Source organism: Camarhynchus parvulus, chromosome 8, assembly GCF_901933205.1.
Source record: "Camarhynchus parvulus chromosome 8, STF_HiC, whole genome shotgun sequence".
NCBI lineage: Eukaryota > Metazoa > Chordata > Aves > Passeriformes > Thraupidae > Camarhynchus > Camarhynchus parvulus.
Genome location: NC_044578.1, coordinates 21,523,061 through 21,539,967, shown reverse-complemented (window position 1 = coordinate 21,539,967; position 16,907 = coordinate 21,523,061). Strand labels below are relative to the sequence as shown.

At 40.3% G+C, this 16,907-nt stretch overlaps 1 protein-coding gene across 3 annotated transcripts in view; it reads left to right on the top strand.

Moving 5' to 3' along the window:
* PTPRC (protein tyrosine phosphatase receptor type C) overlaps positions 1 to 16,907 on the top strand; it is an 86,953-nt gene that overhangs the window by 30,344 nt on the left and 39,702 nt on the right. The gene's annotated exons all lie outside the window — the stretch shown is intronic.

Genomic DNA, 16,907 nt, shown 5'->3' with positions numbered 1-16,907 from the left:
TACATTTAATTTATTCATACTTCTACCCTCATGTCACTATAGTAACTCCAGGTTTATACTGATGGAAGCAACAAAATGATCTGCCTTTCGCTGATAACCAGCTAAGAAGAGCATTTGAAGCCTGAGCATTAGCTCTCTTGTCCCTCCCAGTCTCTGAACAGAGACAGCACTGCATAAATCTGGTTGATAGCTGCTGGAGATTATGAGAAAACAAGTGAATGCTGCACTGTAGAGGAAGAGAACAAAATCTCTTGCTTTTCCTATAGTTTTTTTTTTAAATCTGCTGTCCTACTTTCCATTTTCTAAGTCCTTCTGAGACTTCCCACTGCTACCTTTTCTCCAGAAAAGGAAGGTTACTGTCTGCTCTCTCAGCCACCTCCACAGTCAGTCAACATGTTAGCTGACAGAGAGGGCTGGAAGACAGATAAATGGGTAGTAGCATTTTATTTCAAGTAATAGTTATTTTTCTCTGTTCACACACAGTAGTCTAACTTGAGCCAGTTCATCTCCACATTTTCTAAACTGAAGAGCCTCAAGGAAATATTTTAACTCCTCTCTACTACGCTATAGTATCAAGTACACAACATCATAGACCTTGTTTTTATGCAGTAGTTTGACACAGAGATTGCATCTGCTCTCAGGGTGCAGAACCATTATACTTCATATTTGCAGCGCAGATTGCTCTGCCTTGTGGCCAAGGGACACTGGGCAGTCTCCTGGGGAGGGGTTTGTTAATGGAGGAGCAGCATTCTGAAAGGGTGGTGTAGGCTTTGGTTTTATGGCAATCACTTTTCAGGCACTTGATTGTAAGTGTTTGATGGGCATTTGGACTTCGTTTGTTATTACTAAAATTATTTTCCAGCAGCCTATTGTACCTAGTGATTTTGAAAACTTAGCAGGAGAAATTTTAAGGTTGTCTTACTTCCTCCACAAGCTCAGACATCCTATAGAACATCACTTATTTCCTGTAATCACCAAGCCATATTTAAGAGCATCAAACTACATTGAACCAAACAAAATAGAAGTTAGAGTCTGCACAAAGGCCTTTTCACTGTGTAAATCCCTCAAATAAAGAGCATGTATCCAACTAATTTTTCTGATAAGAAAGAGATATGTAGTGGTAGTCAAACACCCTAAAAAACCGACCAATACCCCAAAGCCCTTCCCCCAAAACCCCTAAGCCAGGACAAAAAAATCAGAAAAACACCTTTGCTTCCCTTTAGAAAGAAGAAATGCTTGCAGAACAAGCACTGTTTCCATTAGATCATTTTCCCCCCTCCTCCACAAAAGTTTTAGCAATTTGACAGCTTTCAAAAGCTTTCACCCGGTTTTGACCCACTTCCTTTATTTCAGGAAACTAAATAATTGCTTTGGGTGTGACTTTTTTTTTTTCCCAGGTTAAAAGTATTAAGCTTCTGTACTGGTTTTGTCTGGGATAGTGTTACTTTTGGACACAGTAGCTAGTATGGGTTTGTGCTGAAAACCGTGTTCATAATAGAGGTAGATAACCACCACCTGACTTCTCATCCTTTAGTGTAATACACAGATACCACTGCAAAGTGTTCATAAGATGTCCATCACACGTCCATTGAGTCCATTTAGTCCCTGACTTTGGGCTCTGTGTTGTGGTGACGCTCAGGACAGGAGAAAGTGGTTTGTTTTGTGGTTATTGGGCACCAAAGCCAGCTCAGTTTGGGTTCCTGATGCACTTGCTCTGTTCCTTGTGAGGCTTTTCCTCCATAGGTTTGGATAGTTCTTGTTATAGTAATTCCCGTAACATGCAATTCAAATAATGAGTTACAACAATTTCAAGGTATTTCTACAATCTCTTACCCACTCCCTATTGGGTTTACCATTGCAATGAACTCTTCCCCTTGCTGTTATTCCAGCTTGGATTTACCCACAGTCTGCAGTCCCTTAGGGTTGTATGTACTCCATGTGGGGCCTTGTCTATGAGGCAGTCTCTTCAGGGACACACCTGCTGGTGTATGGGGTTATCCACAGCCACAGGGGCTCTGAGGGGCAGCTGTTCCAGCACAGTCCTGTCCATGGGCCTCAGTGCCTTTGGAGATAGACCTGCCCCAGCAGGGCCTCACCCACAGCCGCTGTCCCCTCAGAAAGCAAACCTGCCCGGCCTGGCCTTGCTCCTGGCTGCAGTCCCTGCAGGCTGTTCCTGCTCTGCTGTGGGTTTGTTCATGGCCACACCCTTGGAGATGCTCCAGCAGAGCCCCATGAACAGCCGCTGGTGCTTCAAGGTGTCCCTTCTGCAGCACGGAGCTGCCCTTGGGCCCTGAGGCCTTCAGGGGTGCCCCTGCTGTGGCACTGACACAGCCACAGCTACAGGCACTTCCAGATGTACCTGCTTTGGCATGGAATTATTCATGGCCAGAGAAGCTTCAGGATATCCTGCTCCCACGTGGGCTCACCCACAGGTCACAGTCCCTTTGACTCGAGGTCACTCTGGAGTTCCAGCATGTCCAGTACAGCAGCGCAGAAACAGCAATGATGCCCCGACCATTTGCCAGTCCCTGTGCATCACCATGGCTGTCCTCAAAATGTCCCCAAGCACAGCAGTGAGGGGATCAGCAGCACAACAGAGGGAAAGCAAAAAGCAGCCACAGATGAGCACTGCATTAATGTACTGTAAGGCATCAAGCCCAGGAGCAGCCAAAGAGCAATAACAGCTAGAAATTCCATCTAACACATTCCAATCAAAGCTGCTATCTTGAACCTTCTGAGCCCCATGTTGGGCATCAAAATGAACTGTTGTGGTTTAACCCCAGCTGGTAACTCAGCCCTACACAGCTGCATGCTCACTGCCTCCCAATGGGATTGGGTGGAAGAGTAAAATTGAGAAAAATCATGGGTTGAGATAAAGACAGTTTAATAGGTAAAGAAGAACCAAAGGTAAGGAATTAATTCACTGTTTCTTCTGGCCAGGCAGGTGTTCAGCCATCCCCAGGAAAGCAAGGCATCATCTCATGTAATGGTTACTTGGGAACAAAAATGCCATCACTCTGAATGTCCCCACTTCTTCCTTCCTTCAGCTCCCAAAACTGAGCATGATACCATATGTAATATCTCTTTGGGCAGTTGGGTCACCTGTCCCAGCTGTGTCCTCTCCCAGCTTGTTGTGCACCCACAATCTCCTCCCTCAGTAAGCACTGCTCAGCAGTAACAAAAACATCTCTGGATTATTAACCCTGTTTCTCATCACAAATCCAAACATTGCCCCAAGATAGGTAATGTGAAGAAAATTAACTCTACCCCAGTCAAAACCAGTACACACCTGAAATTCTGGTCATGTAGTCCCCGTGCTCAAGAGCTGTGCAAATTTCCAGCTGGGAGTGTTGCATTTTCTTTTCAGATAGCTTATCCTATGGCTCTGACTTTCCATGAAAATCTTTTTCACAGGTCAGTCTATACCCTTGGAAAGAGTCTGGCCAACTGAATTTTTTAAGCAGTGGGATTAAGTAATATTGGTTCATTTTATGTCTGGGATAAAGTATAAGGGGAATTGCTCTGGCAGGAGAATGTATATTAAGGCAGAAGAAAGTGAAGAGCATCGCCACTGATGCTGTCTTCTTAGAGATGCCCCACTGCAGGTTCTGTTTGGGACTGTTCTTTTTTGTTGTAGTGGCGCACTTGAGGGTTTCAGAAATGCATACCCCAGAGTCCTGCACTCAGGGACCTCTTAACCATTTACAACAAATGGCCTGCTTTACACGCTGTGCACCACCCCAGTGCTTTATTCCCAGTGAATGGAGGCAGGGAGTGGTGTGCATGCAGGTCGCTGGCAGCTCTGCTCGCTCCCTGGGCTGGCCAGACACAACTGCTGAACTGGAAGCAGTTCAGTTTCATTATGGTGTCGTACCTAAGCTACAGGCAGGACACAAGCTGGTTGGATCTCAGCAGAACTCTGGCTGAACAGCTTGGTTTCTGGACTGAAATTCGATACAGATTTGGACTAAATATGTGATTTTTTTTTTTTACTCATTAACCTAGACCTGTTCAAACATAACAAGCAGATGGCTGTGTTGTGGATGTGCTGTAGGTGTATCTGTTGATGCAGACAGCACAAGAGACATTGGTTCTGGACTAGTGAGTCTTTCTTACATAGTAGGGAAAAGACATGTAATTTTTAAAAAGGCTAGTCATTTTTATTCACTCACATCAGTATATTGATATACTAAGAATATTTTACCAGTGTAGACATAAAGCAAAAAAACCTGTCATGCAGAGACCAGTTCTAAAGAGAGTCCAGCTGTTGGTGGCTAGGTAATTGGAACCGCTTCCTTTACTTTCAATTTGGTGAACTTATATTTGTCTATTAAGGTTCTGAAAAACAAATCAACAGCAAGCATGTTAGAAATACTGCATATATAATGAAAAAAGGCAGAAGAAATGTGGGGAGGAAACAGGATGAAGTGACTTTCCAAATGTGCTGTCAGGAGTCAAGCTCTGTTTTTCTGACTCCCATGACCTATGTTCAGAACTGCCTGCTAGTCCAGTAGCATGTGTATGCATTAAACAAGCAGCAGTCTCCACGCTGATGATGGGAATACATTGTATATATTCTGTTTTCCTTTGCTGTGCAGCTGCATTGTGGTATTTACTGTATCCTGCTGAGAGTAGGAGAACAGCAAGCCATGGAAATGTTTGTTCTCTGTTTACATTCTCTGTCTACTTTAACAGTTAATATTCATAAGCATAAATCTGGTCCACCAGGAAGGCAGAAGAAATTCACCCACGCTGAAGTCTGCTGACAGGGCTCGACTTTCTGTACTCAGTCAACTACCTGGTGTAGTTAGCTCAAGTATCTCTGAAGTGTCTGCATGTCAGAGAAGGGCAGACTTATTCATTCTGCCTTCTTTGGGAGGCTGTTCCTCCTCTGCTACCAGTCCCAGGGTGAGAACCAAAGTGGGGAGAGCACAGCACGGGGGTGGCTGCAGAGATGGAACCCAAAACAGCAGAGGAGTGAGAAGTGCTGCAGGAAGGTGTGAAGTGCTGGACCGGGCTTGCTACCAAGAGTTCAGCTCAGTGGCTGCGAGTTCCTCTGAGCCCCAGCAGAGGCTGTGTGTTACAGGAGTGCATGGCTTAGGCAGGGCTGGCCCGGGTGTTTGTGCCTGCTCAGAGCAGATGGGCTCCCCGAGCTGGCTGCTGGCACTGACTGCCACTCTGCCTGTGAGACAGCGATTGTCCCCGAGCTCTGCTGCTTCCTGCATCCTCCTGAGATACCCATCGCTCACACTGATTTATCTTAAGTCCTATACTACAGAAATCAAGCAGGCTTTTTCTTTCAGACAAACTTATGAAGGGCATCCAGTATATTTTGGAGGAAGTAGTTGCCTCACAAAGCTCAGTTTAGGCCCTGAAGCACTTCTGTGCAAAAAAAAAAAAAAAAAGGTGAGAAGTTTTAAGGCGGGGCAAAACTCTGACTTCCTCCTGTAAATATAAAGATTAAAATAACAGATACAGTTACAAAAGTTGTTTATTTCCTTGCAACTTGACTGTTCTTTTAGCCTGCATGTCCTGTTGTATTTCCAGGCTATCCATGCACTTGCAAACAGGTCTTTTTCACTGGTGTTTCAGTAACTGTTACAGCATTTTATCTATTTCTAGGCTTTTTTCCCTTTCAAGTAAAGCAGTTTGGGGCCTTCAATGCCAGGATTTTAGAAACTAGCTGTGAGCACTTCACTGCTAGCTTATATTATCCATAGTGTTGTATAGCTAACAGGATCCACTTCTTTTCTTTTATACCACTACTTTGCAGTACTGTTCTTGCAGTTATTCCCTCTGTGTCAGTGCCTTCTCGGCTGGCCTGCTTGCTTAGGTTTCTATTCTTTAGTTTCAAAGACTTCTCTCACAATCTGTCTGTTCTTCATTCATAATCCCACTGCCTTGCAAAGAGCTCTAGAGGTACCTTTTTTAGGGCATGAATGACTTTTTTGTTGTTTGAAAAATGTGGACGCCGCGGAGGAATATTTTTAATTGCCTTTTGAAATAGATTCTTTTCCTGACAGTAAGAGAAATAATCAAAATAGCTGTCTAATAGAAAAATGAAGCCATACAATGAAGCTCTTTGTAAAATATATAAGGAAATAGTAGTTCGTTAACTGGAGCATATGTCCTGTATGAGTTCAAAGATTTTTACACTCAGAGAAGTGTATAATACAGAACCTCAGCTGAGATGTTAGAAAAATATAGGGCTAGCATTGCCTTTCCAGGTAATCTTATACACTGCAAAACTGAATTGAATATTTAAGATAATATTAAGCCCTGAACTGTTTCTAGAGGCTTGTAAGTTAAGGGGAAAAATAGGGTAAGATAAACAACAAAGAGGAGTCAGGCTTCTAGAATAAGATCTAAGAGACAGAAGTCAGCTGCAGTCTAGGCTGTCTCAGAAACTCCTGGTGTGAAGTGTCGCTTTCATTTCTCCAGACTTCAGTTTCATCATCTGTCAAATTGAAGATAGTAACACTTACCTTGCCAAAAATGTAGAGTCCTGATTCCTTAAATATTTACAGGTATGCCTGTGTCTTGCAACATGTAAACTACCACCAATTCATGTGATGAAACTGGCTGTGCATTAGAGTATTTTGGGTAGAGTATCTGAGCAAAGAAAGCAAAAGTATGGGGCAAATGACTTGTACATAAATTTATACCTTTTTCTCAGTCCTAAGGCACAGGTATTGTCAGTGGAGAGCTGATAGTTTTGTGCTGAGTAAGAGCAACCCATATTGTGCTTAACCTTAGTAAATCTGAAATTCTGTGAAATATGATCACATCAACTGTAGTCTCTATTTTACCCATTATTGGGTGAAACATCTGAGGCTGGTCAATGAGTTCTTGAGACACCAGGACAGGATCATCAGCCTTTTACTTCCTGTGTCTGTGGATGAGCTGAGGTGTGCTAAACAGGCCACAGCTGCAAAAGGATTCATGTTGTAGAGAATCCTCCACACCTAAGGGTAAATACAATAGGAAGCCTGTCTAGTAAATTAGGTGTTTTAGGAGTCTCAGTGGTAGCAGTTATAAACCTGCACAACTGTTCTAGAGAAGTGCAGGCCAAGTTGACTTTGTCAGCATATAATGTAAAATCGTACACTCACACAACCAAAGGAAAGATGACCAGTGCTGCTACTGCAGCAGTTTGATTAACCTCTTAACATAGACCTTTGATGTCCAAAAGAATGCAAAATCACCTGTGTATACATCTTAGAGAAATCTTCCAGTTTTAATGAGTTTTGGATAGAGTATCTGGAGGATTTCTTTATTCATGTCATACTTTCTTGGAAGACTTTAAATGATGAAACATACATTTTTTAAATTATGTGGAATTTTTTTTACTTGGTCCTTGATGGCAGTAAGAGATTATTGCCCTAGATCTCTTGTATGCAGTACACAAGGTCCCTCCTCCCAAAATGCAGTCTGTGAATATGCATGCCTGTGCAATGTGTGTGAGTGGAAGGGTAATATTTGGGATATCTCAGACCGCTTAACAAGTACAGAAAAAAGCTTGGTTTGCAGCTTCATTAATGCTGCTATGCTCAGCTGTGCTACCTCAACAGAAGTGAAAGATCTTTCTACATCCTGCACACACCTGCAGTCTGGTGTCTTAGTCTGAGGTAAGAAATGTGGTTAAAGTTTGAGGGAAAGATGTGAAAGAGCAGAAAGAAATAGGCGTTAGCAGACATTAGTAGCATTTCTGATTTTCCTGTCTGTCTGCTAATGAAATGACAGAAAGAAATGTTTCTGAGAGACATCCAATATTCCTGCTCTTAGAAAAAATGTATGAATAATAACAGTTTAACCCAGTGTCAGCTTCCTCTCTACAGGTTAGAAGGTTTACAGTGGAATGGTGCTGAATACAAGGGAGGCGGCTCAAGGAAGTGAATGTGAATTCTGTAAAGAGTTATATAACCTTGACAGTAACGGATCAAGGCTTTGTAATACTCAGATATGAAACTTTCATAAAATCCTGTGTTGTCTGGATGCCAAATTTAGCATTTTTTACTTTTCTGCAGACTGGTTGGTTTGGCCAAGAGGATTTTGAAGTGATAAAATAGTTAAGTTTTATTATGTAGTAAGATATTATTTATAGAAGCATACAGTTCTGGAACTCACCTACAGATGCCTTTTGAATCCACACATGATGCATTAAATTAATTATAAATCACAGAACAGTTCAGGAGAAAAATGCCAAGATATGTGCATCAATTATTCCAAAAGTTGATAAAAAAGCAACAGCTGCATTTGTCTTCCTCCTGTAATTAATGCTGGGTTCAATGGCCTGCTAAGATGCAGTTTTGCGCTGCCCTGAATAAATAGGCGAGTGTTTGATGCAGTAGCTGGTTGAAGTTTTTGTGTTAATATTGGAAAGAAAATAATTCACAATGTGGATGTCATCCAAGTGTGTTGTCATTGCAGGAGGGTGCCTTAAATGGCAAGGGAAGGACTGCTTGCAAACCATGGCTTCTAAAAACCACACTTTTCACCAAGCAAGGAAGACATTTTCATAACAAAATGCATGTCAGAAATGCCATTTTCAGCTGCTCTCACTGCAGCTGATGCTCTCTGCTTCTCTTCACAATAGAATTGCTGCTCACCTGAGTCTCACCTCAGTGTTGACGTCAGTGGAAAGTCTGAAAAGGCTTTTCAGTGTCTTACAGAATTTATTTTATCTTTCGGGTTTTGCTGGTTTGGAGTTTGGTTTTTTTTGTTTGCTTTTTTTTTTTTTTTCCCTCTCCTTTAAACCTACTGGGGGTCTTTGAACTCCAAGTCTCTGAGAAAGCTGTTTGGAAGAGATATCCCTGGCTTTGACTATGCTCCAAAACACTTGGGATCTGTTTTTACATAGAATAAAATGATCAGATTTTCAGAGGACCTCCATGGGTTGGTCACTGAGACAATGGGAAAAATTGTGGTGTTCAGCTGCAAGTTAATATTTTCTAAAAGTTTTTCTGAATACTTGGAAAAGAAAGAAAGAGCTACTTGGGAAGTCAGGAAGGAGCTGCTCCTCTGTGTGGTTGTGACTGTCTTACTGCTCTGTTTATAGGAGGGCTATTTTCCATAGCTGTGGTCTTGCTGGGCCAGGTGCTGGACAAATGTAGGATGAAGTATGGTCTTGTCCTCGAAGGATTTCTGATCTGATTCTGGATAGCATGGATATTTCTTAAAAGGGAATGCTATAGAGGTGAAAGGAAAGACTGATAATGGAAAAAGTGATAGCAGCATATGTGGCCAGCCAGAGAACTTGCATAATCCCCTGTGCTATTTATTTCCTTTTCTGAGAAAGGGACATACAACACCTCATTCAAAGCAACATGCAATAAATTATTCCCAGGATTCAAGATAAACTGTCTTACGCAGGCCCATGTATTGCACATATCATCACATTGTGCTCTTAAAACCTTTATACATAGTAACAACTGGTGTAAGTATTCCTGGGATAACGCTTAATGATAAAACTACTGTGGGTAAAAAGGTAGCTCTTCTCTTGCTGTGTGGAAGCAATAAAAAATCAGGTCACATACAAAGGCACTATATTTATTTGCAATGATTATTTTCTCCAGCTGTTGAATTCTTTCATTAACATATTGCATTCTCCCACCAGTGAGTGAAATACAGTAAACAAACAACAGAGTGTGTGGATGATGTGTTACAAACACAGGCACACATTCACTGTGTGGTATGGGAGAGCATGTAATCCCACCCTCCTGATTCTCAGTTCTTGTAGCTGTTGCTCTGCCTGCAGGAGATAAGCTAACATGAACAGCATCTGGATGTGGAAAAGAGGTTCCACATTCTGTTCCATTCAGTTCAAAAAAATTTCAGGTTGCATTCAGCACTTTCATATCTAAGTGCTCATAAATAGTAATAACAATAATAAATTATTTTGACTTGTAATTGACCTAACTGATTTATTTAGACTGTAAAGAAAAGAATCATGTTTCCTGATTATCAGAGGGTGAATTCTGGAGATGCAAGATCTGGAGATTCAAGCTCTGCAATTAATTAAAATATGACCTGGATCTGTAATACAGTACAGAATATCTTTTTACACATGTCTGCTGAACACTACAGAGGGTTGGAGGGGTTTGGTTTGTTTTTTGTTTGTTTGGTTTTTGTGGAATTGGTTGTTTTTAATTGCACTGTAAGATTTCAGGGTCATAAGGACTTTCAGGTTCTAGATGGCTGCAAGTTTGAGTGAAAAGGTTTTGTTATAAAATATTATGCATTTGGAATGGCTCTGTTTGCAAATGCAGTTGATCATAAGATACAGCTGTAAACAGAGCCTTGAATGGAGTTGTATTGTGTAATATGTGTGTAATAACTGTTTATAAATATAATCTTTAAGTAAAATCTGATCTTTGTCTGTTATGACAGCCTTTCCTCGAGATAATGAGTAACTGTAGGGGGACGGAAGCAGGTACAGTAACCCTACACACGTTTTTAAAAATTGCTTTAGATCTCTAAGGTAGTGTTTGAAGAGCACTGCAATGATAGAGTGATAAAGCTGACATATGGCTGATACCAGATCTTTGCAGTGGTGGTGGATGCAATCAGTATCTTCACTGAAAGAAGTTCTTCAGAACTTCAGAAAGAGGTTTTTCCTTTACTGGATTCTCTTTTCTGTGAAGAGAATGAAAACCTGTTCAGTGTTTTATATCTATGTTGCTCAATGTACAGTTCAGGCCGTATTTACAGAATTGCTACTGGAAACTTTCTACAACTAGAAATACTTGTTTCTTTTTATGTTTTTTGAAGCTGCTGCTGCTGATCTTCTCTAGCTAAGTGCAACATACATATAGATTTTCATACCTGTGATGATAAAATGGCCCAAAGAGAAGATCAGTCTAATAATCAGAAAAATTAACTGAAGTTAGGGGTGCTTTAAGGAGATGAGTGCTTGTCTCAGATTAATTTTCAGTTTTGAAAGGTCACCACTTCTGTCAGTCAGACCGGTATAATTAGGAACCTGTTAAATACGGACCAATTATTAATGATTGCTGCATGTAAAATTTAGTGTGAGTACATTATGTAACATCATACAAGAATTCTGTGATGAGAGCTGGAATATTCATTCTGTTACCTAAGCCACCATTTCCCTTCTTAGCTGTGAGATCTCTGTGTTGTCATGGCTCTTTGCCTCCCTCACTCCATGGCTCAAGCACAGAATCAGCTCTGCAGGTGAAAGGCATCTTCACCACCTGCTCTGGAGCCGTGTTCTAAGCTGGACAAAAGAGCAGTCTGTGATCATGGTATGAAACCTCTCTGTGGGTGTTCAGCAGTGTTAGGAAAGGAAAAGGACTGGGGCAAATGGATATTTGCCAGCTCTTGAGTAATTGCCTTTGCTCCCTGACAATGACTTTCAAACAGCTTATGTGTGTTTTATTTTATTATAAAAAGCAGCCCTGATGCTGGTAAACATTATTTGTTAAAGGAAATGCAAAAGAAAAGGGCCTTGGGACACCTGTTCATCATAGCAAATTGTCACCTCATAGAGCTGATACAAAATATTTCTACTTCATAAATGGACTTCACTGCACCTTTCTAAATATCTTCCTGTTCCACAGAGCTCAAAACACTTTAGCAAGTAAAAGCTTTTTACTTTATAAAAAGTCATTGTTTTCTTTCTCAGTAAATCAGGGAGTTTCTCATGAAAGAAGTAAATTGGTACTGCAGACACAATCACATTTTGGCATTAGTCTAAAGAGGATGAGAACCTACTGGCTTATCTCCAGCATTTCTTCAGTGATAGCATTTTTTTTGCCCTTTTCTCTTTTTTGTCTTTCTTCTTTCTCAAAACTAGTGCTCAGTGTCCCATACTCATAGCTGTCAGAACTAGTGCAGAAGTCTAGTTAGCCCTTCCTGACTGATTCCTGCTCAGCCCTTTGTCCCCTGCCCCCAGCTCCAAAGCCAGGGCAGAGCTGATTGGAGTGCCACAGTGGAAGAAGCTGTGGAATCTGCTACCATTGTAATTCTGAGCACGCTTGGAAGCAGTCATGGAAAGAGTGCACTTCATTTTCTTAGTGATTGTGTCTGATCTGTTTTGAGGGAAAAGCACTCTTGAACTGATTCATCAGGATAGGTAGCATCTTTGTCTCTAGATGAGTATAGAAAGTTACCTGACCTTTGATGGATATTTTGATAAAAGCAGACATACAGGCCTAGGCACAGTTTCCAAGAAGTGTAGGCAGAACATTCTCATTCTTCCAGTCTAAGAAAGAGTATAGGCAATTCTTATAGGTGTAGGGGGAGGAATTCTTCTCAGAGAAAGGATTATAGTGCCTTTTCAGAAGATCTTACATGGATGAGCTCTCATGTTTGTGAGAGTTTTGCCTAAGACAACATAGCATGTCTTTAAAATCAGTGTTAATAATGTTTCAGTGTCTTACTTACTTAAATCTGTGCCATTAAGAAAGCAGAGTTATTCATTAGTTTAAATTTGGTCAAATTCCTTGGGATTCCTTATAGAGAATTTAAACTACATCATTTATCATGCCAGAGACACAAGGCTTGATCTCTTGGGCCCGGCTCCCCCACAGACACCATTCAGGATTCATAAGCCATGAAAAGTATATATTTGCAGAAATCAGATCACGTATTTGTTTCAGTAAGTGCTGGCAAACATTATTTATTAAAGGAAATGCAAAATAAAAGAACCTTGGGACACCTGTTCATCATAGCAAATTGTCACCTCATAAAGATGATATAAAATATTTCTTTTTCATAAGTGGAATTCAGTGTGCCTTTCTAAATATCTTACTGTTCCACAGAGCTCAGAACATTTTATCAAGTAAAAGTTATTATTTCTGTGGTAAATAGAATCATTCTGACAGCTGACTTTCAAAAGGTCACTTGAAAAGCTGCTGAGCAAAAAAGAAATGCTCTGGACCTTTTGCTGAGTAAGAAGCCAAAAAAAAGGATCAGAAGTGAAGACAATAAAAGGAGCATGTTTTAATCCAGACATTGAAGTTGATTGTTTGTGACTGTAATTTCATAAAGGAAGTCACATACTTTGCAGCAAACTGAAGCAAAAAGCTGTATTGAACAACCCAAACTGAGAGTATAACACTGATTAATGCATGAAATGAACCATTAATTTAATGAACCCTGTTGGTCAATCAGCAGCATGGTAGGAGGCCTGTACATCACCTCAGCCAGTTGTAGAAATCCTGGGTCAACCTTCTGCATGAAGTACTTGTCGTCCAAGTAAGGGTGGACACAAGAACTTAATGTGAAATTCAGCAAAGACTACTGCAGGAGGACTTGAGGGCATTAATCCTTCTTCCAGAAAATTTCTGTCTAATTCCAGTCAGAGGTATCAAATTGAGCACAAATAAAAGGGTTGCTTGGGCAGTTGGGTCAGATCAGACGGTGGCATTTTTTAATGAACATGAGCAAGAGTAAATCAAGACAGAGAAATAACGGTGATGTCTCAGTAATTTTATAGCAGGGCTCAGTATGTTTAGCAGCTCCATTTATTTTCTGATCTGGAATTATTGTGGCATTGCAGGAGGAAAATGCAAATGAGAATTAACATGATCAGGATGATGGTAGGTCTTAGTGAGGCAGATTGTTATAGAAGTTACCATGTACCTTTCTTGTGAAATAAGACCAACCCCCAAATCAAAACAGCTATGCTGGTGATGCAGAGTCCTGATCCAGGACTTAAGTCAGAGTGACACATTGCTTTGAGTCCTCTTTCAATCTAAGGGACTGTAAGAGCCTTTTCACTGGAGGTGGAAGGTGTTGCAGAGTGTGTGTTGTTGCAGTGTTGGTGCAGTCATAGAGGAAGATGAAAAGTCTCACTACAGGAAATGTGATCATTAGGGAAATGATCTGTCACAAAATTCATTGTGATGCCACATTTCAGAACAAAAAGTGCTTCAAAGCTTTTGGCTCAAAAACAAGCTCAAACCCAAATCCCTATGACTTCTTGTCATATAGAGACAGGAGATTTCACTCATAATAATCCTGGGAACGGCTGACAGTGTGTGATGCTGAGTTTTTGAAATGTTAGATGTTTCTTGACCACTAGATGCTTTTTAATGCGGTTGCTGGAGGAGAAACCAGTTTGATTGCAAATACATGCTACCTTGGTCTCTCTACTCATTATCTTTATGATACATTTGCTTTTCATATTCCTGCTGTTGTTTTAATATAAAAAATTCTTTCTGAAATTCAGCTTTTTGATGATTCTTTGCTAAAAAGAATTAGATTTAATATTGTTTTATTGTCCAGTGCTTGCAGTCTTACTGGTGAGCCTTTCTAATATTGTTTTTGATGGATTTATTAATATAATGATCAAGTTGGCAAGCACCAGCCCAGCTTGTGCCTTCTTCACAGATGAAGCCTTGTTATGAGGAAAACAGAGGAAGTAAAAAAGATTGCTTAGTTTCTGAATTTGGATAGGAGTTGTCTGCCTGCTGCAGAAATAAAAATGAAGTTTAAACACCACAGTGGGCAGATTTTCCACATCTGGGAGGTTCAAAGGATTCTGTGGAGATGCAGGGGTTGTTCGTCTTCTGCAAAACAAATTCTGACCACTTCCCTGCTTAAAAAGGTTAGAGGCATTTCAAGGACACACCCAGGTCCATTGCACTACCTTTGTGCTGTCAGCAGATTAATAATTAAACAGAATGAATTTTCTGTATTTCTTTCCACTGGCATTTATGATCTGTTAGGGCAACTTTGTTGAAATCAACTGATTTTTGCTGTTTTCTAGTATTTGTATTTTTGTTATGCAGATAATTTTTTTCTTTAATAATAAGGGATTTTTAAATGTTGCTGAGAGAAACTGTATTAATAAGGATCTTTTCAAAAAGCTTAATAATGCAAACTATGAAATAAAAAAACCCCATAAAAACAATAAGGTAGGAGAGGAGTATAGTGTGACATCCTTGCCTGGCTCTCAGCCCTTTGGCTGTCCAGGAAGTCGCCCTGACACACGTGGCTGCTTCCATCTCTTCTGCAGGTTTAGGTTTCTTTCATGTAGTGTGGCAGATGGAGGTGCTTCCGCTTTGGTGTCAGGTGCTTGATCTGGACCTGCAATCTTGGAAACACTGTTGGGATTGTTGGTGTAGTGATATTCATCCATTTCTACTGATGCATAAAGGATGGAACTTGAGGCCATTTGGATGCCTTTCATCATACTCTTAGGCAGTGTGCAATTTTTCCAGTGATTGATTTGCTCTTGCTGTAGTAAGTCACCACTTTTTACCTAAAAAAAACCTTATGACTTGGTTTAATGTCATATTTTAATTGATGCCTTTTCACAGAGGATATATTCTACTTTAAAAAAGCACAGGTAACAATCTGCAGATGCAGTGATTTGTTTTAATGGTCAGAAAAATCCTCCATTCCCAGTGCTTGGGAGTGCACATTAATTGAGTTTGCATTCTTCTTTATGAGGACAAGGCACACATTTGTAGAATCTCACTGCAAACACCATTAAGTTAGACTGGAAATTGGGCATACGAAGAAACAGAGTTAAATCACTCAGTTGAATCAAGCTCCCAGCATACCTAACCAAAGGACTGCTTGGACAGTTAAAGGCAGTGGCAGAGATATACCATGAAGAGCTTCTGTATTATAAGTAGTATTTGAAGTTAGTATTGTAAAAATATATGCACACTTAGAAAGTGAGAAATGTGGGTATGTTACATAAATGCAATGTATTGAAAGTATATATGATATCTTCTGGGTGTAATTTAAACAATAAAAGTTACATCTCCTTTGAAATCCCCAGTGCTATTTCTGCAGAATATGAGCTCTAGTCTTCTCTGGGACAAGAGTTTAAAAGTTAGCTGTAGGAGAAAGCATTTTAGAACGTATGGAAAGAAAGTATACAAATATAAACTGAAATCCTAGAACCTGTCAGGAAATTATGACAACACACTGTGCAAGTGTGTGCCTCAGGCTAAATGGAGAGGGAGCAGTAAACCCAGAGAAAAAAAATAAAGGCTGGGTTATGAGTGTTTGTGTGGGTAGTAGTGGTTTTCTGAAGATGAAAATCCATCTAAAGGGATACCAACTAAAGATAATATCTACTACTGTAGATAAAATTCAAATTATTACCAAAATGAAGAAATTAATTCAGGAAATCTTATAAACCATAATTAATTAACAAATTATTCCAATGTATGAGAAGAGCTGTGAATAACTCAATGGGTCTGCTAGATTGTTAAAAACTACTAGAAGCAATAAAACTGAAGACTAAAGTGCCTTTTTACCAAGTTTTCATGCAGTCAGCCCCAGAGAGATTCCTGTTCCGTGCTGGAAAGTATAAGGCAACAGTAGAAGGCAGGGTTGGCTACAATCAGTTAGTGGTGTGAGGAGGGGGGCCAGCAGTTTAACAGCACAAGGTGTTTGCTTCTGGGAGCACTGGGGAAGAGCAGAAATGGGACCTTTTGCCTTCTTTTTTAGTTTTTTTTTTTTTTAACTAATGCTAGATTTTCTTTTAGGAAAGAAAAGCTTATGAATAAGCTTATTAAAAAAAAATTGTGGATGCTGTCTTTAGGAAGTAAGTTTCAGAGCTGAATGGTGTGGAATTCACCCAACATTTCTTGAAGGACTTATGAATATGAAATTCCAATTTAAAAAAACCAAACAGCTGCCTGAGCATCAGCTGCTGTGGTAGAGGTAGCCAGGCAATCGTTTTAATAATGGTGGCTCTTTGGACTTTAGATAGACCGATGAAGTTTCAATAGTTTAAAAATACTTGAAATAGTAATAGCAGAAGGATAAAAGAAAAAAGTACTTTGGATGTTTGTACTGGGCAGCTTGGCTCATCCTGGCCCAGGACAGTCTCTGAGGCTTCTGTGCAGGGCTCACAGAAGGGAAATGACAGTCTTTGTTCTTAGATATTTGCCATCTCATAGTGTACCACGAAGTTTGTG